The sequence below is a fragment of the Panicum hallii genome, chromosome 7, assembly GCF_002211085.1.
Source record: "Panicum hallii strain FIL2 chromosome 7, PHallii_v3.1, whole genome shotgun sequence".
Classification (NCBI taxonomy): domain Eukaryota; kingdom Viridiplantae; phylum Streptophyta; class Magnoliopsida; order Poales; family Poaceae; genus Panicum; species Panicum hallii.
The window spans coordinates 25575498-25584503 of NC_038048.1; positions in this window are offsets into that span (position 1 = coordinate 25575498).

Consider the following 9006-nt stretch of genomic DNA (forward strand, 5'->3'; position numbering starts at 1 on the left):
ATTCCCCTCCCCCTCCTGTTCTGTCTCGAGGAAGAAGAAAGGCAGACTTGTGCATAACCCCCTCCACTTTTCCTCCTTATGCAGTCCGCAGCCCCCATTTCATGCGACATTATGTTCTGAATCGATTCCAAACTCCACCATGCATCAAATATTCTCTCCAAGTCCCAAGATCCACATCCAACAAATATAATAGCCTCCTCTATTTTTAATCGAAGCTCTCTATTTCCCTTTTTAGCTCGTCGGCGAACTTTGTTTTATTGTGTGATTGTTTGTGTGTTGTAGTCGACGGTGTGATCAAGGAGGAGCAGGACCGCGAGCCGGAGCCCGAAGACCCATACCTCGAGGAGGAGCTTCCGGAAGGCTTTGAGGATGGCAAGTCCAATCCCATCTTTTGATGCATATTTATCCCAGTTTTATAAATGCAACCTATTGGCCTGTTTTATAAAATGCATTGTTTTATTGCAAGACATGGTTGGATAGCCACCCCTAGATTGCTATGACTATTCCTTGATGACCTAGGTTAATGTCTATATAGGATTTACTCTATTGGACGTTAACTACTGCTAGAGATGCTTATTACCTTTTATTCCCTTTCTTATATTTTAATCATGACCACAAAAGCTTTACCGAAAATAAGGGTGTGAGTGTTTTAAAAGATAAAAAGGGATTTTGGGAAAATCAAAGAAAGATATAACCTTATGAGATGGACGATGTTTTCTGTGTGAAATGCCACTGGTGTGCTTGTACCTTTGTGGTTGAGCATGGTTGGGAGATGTCCGTCTTGTCAATGTAAGGATGAACTGAGGTGTCATCTTGCCTAACCCACTTATCGTACAACCACTCGACCGTTGTGTGGGCAACGGCTTAGCATAAACCCCACTAGTTGTCCTGCTAGCCAAAAAGAGAGCGGGTGAGCAACGGGAGATCATGGAGAAGGAATACGATCTGTGTGAGTTATGTCCCGGTTATGACTTTGTTGATAGGTCATTAACCCCATGGTTGCTTCCGTGTTGGCTAGTTAGATTCAGCTAAGGTGGGTAATGGCTTTGTTAGGATCCGCCGCGGCATTAAGGTGTTCGTAGTGCGGTACCCTACTTGTGGGAAAAGTGTACAACCTCTGCAGAGTGTAAAATCTATTCGAATAGCCGTGTCCACGGTTTTGGACGAGTTACGGCATGGTCACTTCAATAGACATTTTGGGATGATTGGTTTTGTGGTGTGAGTTGTTTTGAAAGTGCCCGGCAGTTGTGCAGTGAGCTACTGTGGATGAGGAGTCCGGTAGTATTAAAACTTGGATCCTTTGTGTAGGATCAACCCCACTTATTATTCGATTACTATAGAAATGTCTTGAGAAAACTCTTTTATTAAATGAACCCTTGCATGTGTAAAACCTCATTTTATCGCAAATGAACCCTAGCCTCATCCTTGATATATCCATGCATGATCTTTATTATTCCCTTCCGCGGGTGTGGTTGGACTTGTTGAGTATGTATGTACTCACTCTTGCCTAGTTTTTACAGAGGAGGATCCGAACTTCGTTCCTGAAGACGTCGAGTAGGTCGCCGTCCTGCACCCAACCTTGCCTGTGGTTCAGGGTCTCCACAGGAAGCTTACCATGGCGCAAGACTCTGATGTTATCTTAGATTTCGTTGGCACTTTGGTTTGGTTTGTAGTCCTTATGTTGTCCCTCTTGATAGTGGCACTTCAGTGCCCATTACCTCGACGGTTTGTATGGCAATGAACCATCTGATGTAATAAATGTGTTATCAGCCTCCTGGGACTGATATTTGTATCACATTTAGTCACCTCTGATGAGGGGACGCTTCAGGTGGTATCAGAGCCGTAGGTTGGCCGTAGGACGCGACCCTTAAGACCGAGGATATTTTCTAAGCCATTTCCCACTAGATCTTTCCCCACTTAACTCACCTTTCCACACGGCACTTACCTTTGGCCCTTGTCTGATTCCAGATGGCTGACAATGGATGGAGTGACGGAATCTGCCCCGCAGAGCCTGGCCTCCCGAAGTTATTGCTACTTAGCCTAGAACGCGTCGGAGTTGTGGACCCACCGGAGTACACCTACCGGGAGTACAACTTCAGAGGGACCCTTCGGTGTGACCTGATGATCTTCATGGGAAAAAGCACACTTTACCCCGATGTGGATCCCTGGTTCACCTCCACCACTGGCTTTGGGTTCCCAGACACCTACCGAAAGGCTGCCTGAAAAGCCCTGCGACGCCTACGCGTGGTCTATAGGCATCATCTTCAGCAAACTCCTATGGGATTTTTCCCACCTGCTGGAGGCAGAGGATGCTCATGGATTGCCCGGATGAGAGGATTGGAAAGGGAAGAAGAAGAACTAGAAGATACGATTTCCCACCTGTCCATTTACCTCACCAGCCTAGACCGACTTTACAGCGAACAGACAAAACAACTGAAGCACCAAATCCGCAGGGTAGAAAAGGCAGAACAAGAGTTGGAAATACAATGGAGGAGAGCAATAGAAGCTGAGGCTCAAGCTGAGAGTTCCCTAGCCTCTCTCCAAGACATATGGTGAAGCAACACTCAAGAAAGGGAACGTATCAAGGCGCGCAGAAGAGAAGCTGGATTACTGGAAGGAGAACCCGAGGAAACCCATTGGGATAAGGGCAATCAGACCGAAGATGAGGTATTGGAGCAATGTCTTCCGCCAAAGAAGCGACCTAACCAGATCGGGGAAGAATCCCCTTGGGAAGAGTAGAGTACCTAAGCTATAGCTATCACCCTAGTAATAATGTATCCTTGGGAGATGTACCCGACCCTAATGAAAAATAAAGACCATCTATCCTTCTTGTACCCTACCATGTGTGCAAGGCTTGTTCACTCTACCTTTGTTTTCAGATGGCCGAGAATGGTTGGACCCAGGGCGTTTGCCAAGAAGAGCCTAGTTTCCCCCGCCTTTTGATCAACTCCCTGGAGCGCCTCGGTGTTACTAAGCGCCCAAGGTACTACAGCAGAGAGTACGAACACCTCGGCACTCTTCGCTGTAGGGTGGTTCTTTCCATCGCCAGAAGCACCCGCCACCCCGACATCAAGCCGTGGCGAGTGACTGCCACAGGATTTCAACATCGGGATGCCTATCCCTTGGCCATCAGAAAGGCTCTTCGCTACCTGTGCTGGATCTTCGAGGAACACCTCATTCCAACACCGATGAGGCTTTTTCCTCCAGCCATCAGGATGCAAGTCTGGCAGGCCCGCATGAGGAACTTGGAATGGCGCCACCATCAAGAAGACCTTTTGTACCATGTGGTCGCCTACCTCATCTCCTTGGATAAGCTCTTCGACGAGCAAACTCGATTCCTAAGGGAGCAAACCCACCGGGCCAAGCAAGCTGAGCTTGCAGTGAGGATGCACCAAATCCGAGTGGCTCAAGCCGAAGCAAGGACCACGGCCACTATAAGTAGCAAAGCCGTCGCTCATGAAAACCTCAGGCAGATCCAGGATCGGCGCATGCAAGAATGGACAAGCAGTGGAACGCCCGTCCCAGCAATCGGGGAGACCCAAGTCCTAATTGGAACACCCATCATAGGATGGGGAGGACTTTTTGGGACCCCGCAAGCTCCACCTGAAGGTGCCGAAAGGTCAGCTGCAGCCGCAGAAGAAGGAGCTGTCGAACAGCCCCGAGAAAATGGGATCCTCGAGGACGACGAGGAAGAGCTACTCATTCCACTGGAAGTGCACTCCGCCCCGGAAGACGACTCGCCCCTTGAGTAGCATGCCTTAGAGATGCCCCTAGGGATGAAGCCGTCCCGACCCCAAGCTTAGAGTTGTGCCCCTCCCATCTGTTGTGCCCTTTGTACCCGACCGTGTAGTGCGTGTTTTGGCTGTACCCTCCCAAGTGTTGTACCCCCAGCTTAATAAATAAAACTATTTGTGCTTGATGCTTGTTAGTCTGTGTGATTGTCGGCAGTAGGTGGAGTCTGCCTTTTCAAAAATACGAGAATAAAACATCACTTAATTCCAAATCTAAGTCTCATAAAGGTTTTACCCAATCCACAGATGGCCCCCAGGCGTAACACCAGGACCTTCCAAAGTCAGGCACATACCACTCCAAGTGCAGAGAGGCAACGGGGTGTGCAAGGACAAGCCCCCGGCCATGAAGATCAGGAAGATCAGGAAGTAAGCCAGCAGGGAGGAGAAAGCCAAGTAGGAGCACGTCAGGCCCCATCCCCACCGGCCATTGACCTAGTGCAAGTGTTGAACAACCAGAACCTCCTACTGGAAGCTTTGACCAATGTCATCACCAACCCAAGGCCCCGTGAGCAGAGTACAAATGACAAATTGATAGCTTTTCTGAGGACCAAGCCACCCACCTTTGCAGGATCCTACAACCCCTTGGATGCAGATGACTGGCTGCGTGTTATCAAGAGAAAACTCGAACCATTTGAGCATGAAGACCGTGACAAGGTCCGTTTGGCTGCTCACCAGCTCACTGGAACTGCTTTGGCTTGGTGGGAGAACTACTGTGCAGCTGCTCAGGATGCCTCCACTATCACTTGGAAGGAATTTGTGGATGAGTTCCGTCGCTATCACATCCCAGCAGCCACCATGAAGCGCAAGGCAGATGAGTTCCGTGAGCTGCAATAAGGCAACAAGTCCGTTGAGGAGTACACATACCAGTTCATAGAACTAGCTCACTATGCACTGGAGGAAGTAGACAAGGATGAAAAGAAGTAGGATATGTTCAGAAAGGGTTTAAATGCAGAACTTAAGAAGCTACTTTCCCCATGCATCTACCCAGACTTCAACACACTGATGAACATGGCTATCATCACCGAGAGAGCCATGGCAGAGGAAAAGAGAGACAATAAGCGTAAGTTCCTGGAAACCAAGGCTCGCCAGCAGGACCGTTTCCAGAAGCCGAGGCACTTTGGCCCTCCAGTGACTAGGTCCCAAGCCCCTATGCAGTATAGGACCCAGTCACAGGCTACTGGCTCTCAAGCCCCTAGCACCCAGTTTAGATAGTTCAAGAGCCAGAACACCATGAAGGCCCCACAGAGCAATGCAAGCCAAGTTACTGCCAGCAATAATGCCCGAGCATGCTTCAACTATCGTGAGATAGGGCACTTCATTGCCAATTGCCCATATGCCAATAACAAGCCGGCAGCATCAGCCCTCTCCAACTCGGTGAATGTACCAAGGCCAGCTCTATCAGGAGCCAATCGTGTACCCATCCACAGTAACAATACCGGCAACAACAACCAGCAGATGGGGCCGCCCCAGCAGTCCTTCGGATGAGCCCGCATCAACCACATCAACGCGCAAGAGGCTCAGGACGGTCAGGGCGTAGTGCTCGGTGAGTTTCTAGTCAGCTCAGTTTTGGCAACAATATTATTTGATTCTGGAGCATCACATTCATTCGTATCCTCAAGTTTTGTGGAAAAGCACAATATACCTACAGTACTACTAAAAACACCCCTATTAACCCGAACACCTGGAGGTGACATTAAGTGCCGACTGGGCTGTTCTCGGGTAAGGATCATTTTAAGTGGGGTAGAGTTCCTAGCAGACCTAGTAGTACTTAAGTCTAAAGGTATAGATGTGATCCTTGGAATGGATTGGCTAAGCCTGCACAATGGCATTATAAGTTGTGCTGACAAGGTGGTACACCTAACCAACCCAGAAGGAGTACAAGTAACCTGCCATACTCGGGGAAGTGGATCGGACCCAATGGTATTTAGTATGGAAGCTAAATTCTTGGAAGAAGTTCCAGTAGTAAATGAATACCTAGATGTTTTCCCGGAAGAACTCCCGGGAATGCCGCCAGATAGGGATATAGAGTTTGTCATTGACCTTGTCCCTGGAACCTCCCCTATAGCTAAGAGACCTTATAGGATGGCAGACTCTGAATTGGCAGAACTAAAGAGACAACTGGAAGAGTTACAATAAAGTGGTTTCATTAGACCAAGCTCATCACCATGGGGAGCTCCGGTCTTGTTCATCAAGAAGAAGGACGGAAGCATGAGGATGTGCGTGGATTACCGTGCACTAAATGAAGTCACCATCAAGAACAAATACCCCCTTCCCAGAATTGATGACCTCTTTGATCAGCTGAAGGGAGCCAAGTATTTCTCCAAGATAGACTTAAGGTCAGGATATCATCAGCTCAAGATTAAGGAAAGTGATATTCCAAAGACGGCCTTCGTCACCCGCTATGGGCAATATGAGTTTACGGTGATGTCCTTTGGACTCACCAATGCACCTGCTTATTTCATGAACCTCATGAATAAGGTGTTTATGGAAGAGTTAGATAAGTTTGTCATAGTTTTTATTGATGATATACTTATTTACTCTAAGAGTGTCGAAGAACATGAGCAGCACCTACGAGTGGTTTTGGAGAAGTCGAGAGTGCACAAGCTCTACGCCAAGTTCAGCAAGTGTGAATTTTGGCTTGAGAAAGTAGCATTCTTGGTCATATCTTGACCGCGGAAGGAGTAGCAGTGGACCCCGAAAAAGTTGAAGCAGTCTCCAATTGGCAACAACCAACCAAAGTTAGTGAAATCAGGAGCTTTCTCGGTTTAGCCGGATATTACCGGAGATTTATTGAAGGATTCTCCAAGATAGCCCAACCCATGACAGAGCTACTCAAGAAAGAGAAGAAGTTCACCTGGACCGAGTCATGTGAGAGAAGCTTCCAGGAGTTAAAGAGAAGACTGACAATCGCCCCCGGTACTAACCTTACCGGATATTCAACGGGACTTTGTCATTTATTGTGATGCATCCTGTCAAGGATTAGATGTGTCCTTATGCAAGATGGGAAAGTAGTGGCATATGCTTCCCGACAACTCAAGCCTCATGAGCAGAATTACCCAACCCATGATTTGGAGTTTGCAGCCGTAGTACATGCCCTCAAGATTTGGAGACACTATCTGATTGGGAATAGGTGTGAGATCTACACAGACCATAAGAGCTTGAAGTACATCTTCACCCAGCCAGATTTGAACTTAAGGCAAAGAAGGTGGTTAGAACTAGTTAAGGATTATAATATGGTAATTCATTACCATCCTGGTAAAGCAAACGTGGTAGCAGATGCCTTAAGCCGAAAACCTTATGGACCTAAGGATGCCCACCTACAAGAAGAAATGGCACGATTAAATGTGCACATCGCCCCCCATGGTTCCAGTCGCAAGTTGAGTGTTCAACCCACTTGGAGGATAAGATCAGAAAGGCCCAAGGTTCAATAAGGACTTGATGAAAATCCGCATGCATACTGGAGAAAATAAGGCACCGGATTTTAGAGTGGATGACAAAGGAACCTTATGGTACAAAGATAGAATTGCGTACCTAAGGAAGGAGACTTCCGATAAGACTATTATGGATGAGGCCCACAACTCGGCATATTCCATCCACCCAGGATCCACCAAATGTATGTGGATATAAAGACAAAAGTATTGGTGGAGTGGAATGAAGGCGGACATTGCAAGGTTCGTCGCCCATTGTGATACTTGTCAAAATCAAGGCCCGAACTCAGAAGCCAGCAGGGTTGCTGCAACCCTTACCCATCCCGGTTTGGAAATGGGATGAGATAGGAATGGATTTTGTAGTGGGTTTACCCAAGACACAGAAAGGACATGACTCCATATGGATGATAGTGGACCGGCTCACAAAGTCGCTCACTTCCTACCTGTACGACCAATTATGGTGGAGAAAAGCTAGCCCGGCTCTATGTGACAACATAGTGAAGCTGCATGGTGTGCCTAGCAGAATTGTTTCGGATAGAGGAACCCAATTCACCTCTAGGTTTTGGAAAAGTTTGCATAAGGCCATGGGCACCAAGTTGGATTTCAGTTCGGCTTATCACCCGCAGACCGATGGTCAAACAGAAAGGGTGAACCAGATTATGGAAGATATGCTAAGAGCATGTGTCCTTACTTATGGCAAGGATTGGGAACAAAGTTTACCGTATGCTGAGTTTTCGTACAACAACGGTTATCAAGCAAGCTTGGGCATGTCACCATTTGAAGCTCTCTATGGGAGAAAGTGCAGAACCCCCTGATGTGGTCAGAAGTTGGAGATGCCCTAGTTGGACCCGTACTCATAAAGGAAGCGGAAGAAAGAGTGGCCGAAATTAGAGAAAAACTGAAGGCCGCCCAATCTCGACAGAAGAGTTACTCAGACAAGAAGAGACGAGAAGTAAGCTTCAATCCAGGAGACTTCGTCTATCTCAAGGTTTCACCTATTCGAGGGACTCGAAGATTTCAGTACATGGGAAACTAGCCCCTCGGTACATTGGACCGTACCAAGTACTGAAGAAAATTGGAGCTGTGCATACCGTCTAGAGCTACCAAAGGAATGGCTGACATACACCCAGTATTCCATGTATCCCAACTGAGAAGATGTCTGAGGGTACCCGAAGAGAGAGCGTGTGCCGAAAGAAGAAATAGCTTTACAGGCAGATCTTCGGTACCAGGAAGTACCTGTCAAGATTTTGGACACTGTCACAAAAAGGACAAGAAACTCTGAAGTACGGATTTGCAGAGTTCAGTGGAGCAGACATGGAGTGGAAGAAGCTACATGGGAACGTGAAGATGCCCTAAGAAAGAGTTTCCATCTATTTAGGAGCCAGCCGAATCTCGAGGATGAGATTCATTTTAAGTGGGGTAGGTTTGTAACGCCCGCGTTTTTATCTTATTTAAATTACATTACCAATCACTCGCTTAAAAATCTTTTAAACCTTTTCCGCCGCTTGAGCTCCCGAAGCCCACCTCCCATTTTCCCGTTCCGACATCGCGCAGTCTCTTCCTCTTTTTCCAGGAGCCGCCCGCCCTTTTCCTTTTCCACCAACCCTGCCGTTACATCACCATCGTGTCGGTCGGCCGTGCGCCTGCCCGCGACCGTCAGCGCGCGCCGTGTCTATCTTTTTCTTTTCTCATATTTTGTTTAAATCCATTTTATTTCTCTCTTTCTAATTTTTTTCTAGACTCTTTTTTTTTTGCGCTGGCTTCCTCTTTCTTTTCTCCCCTGTGCT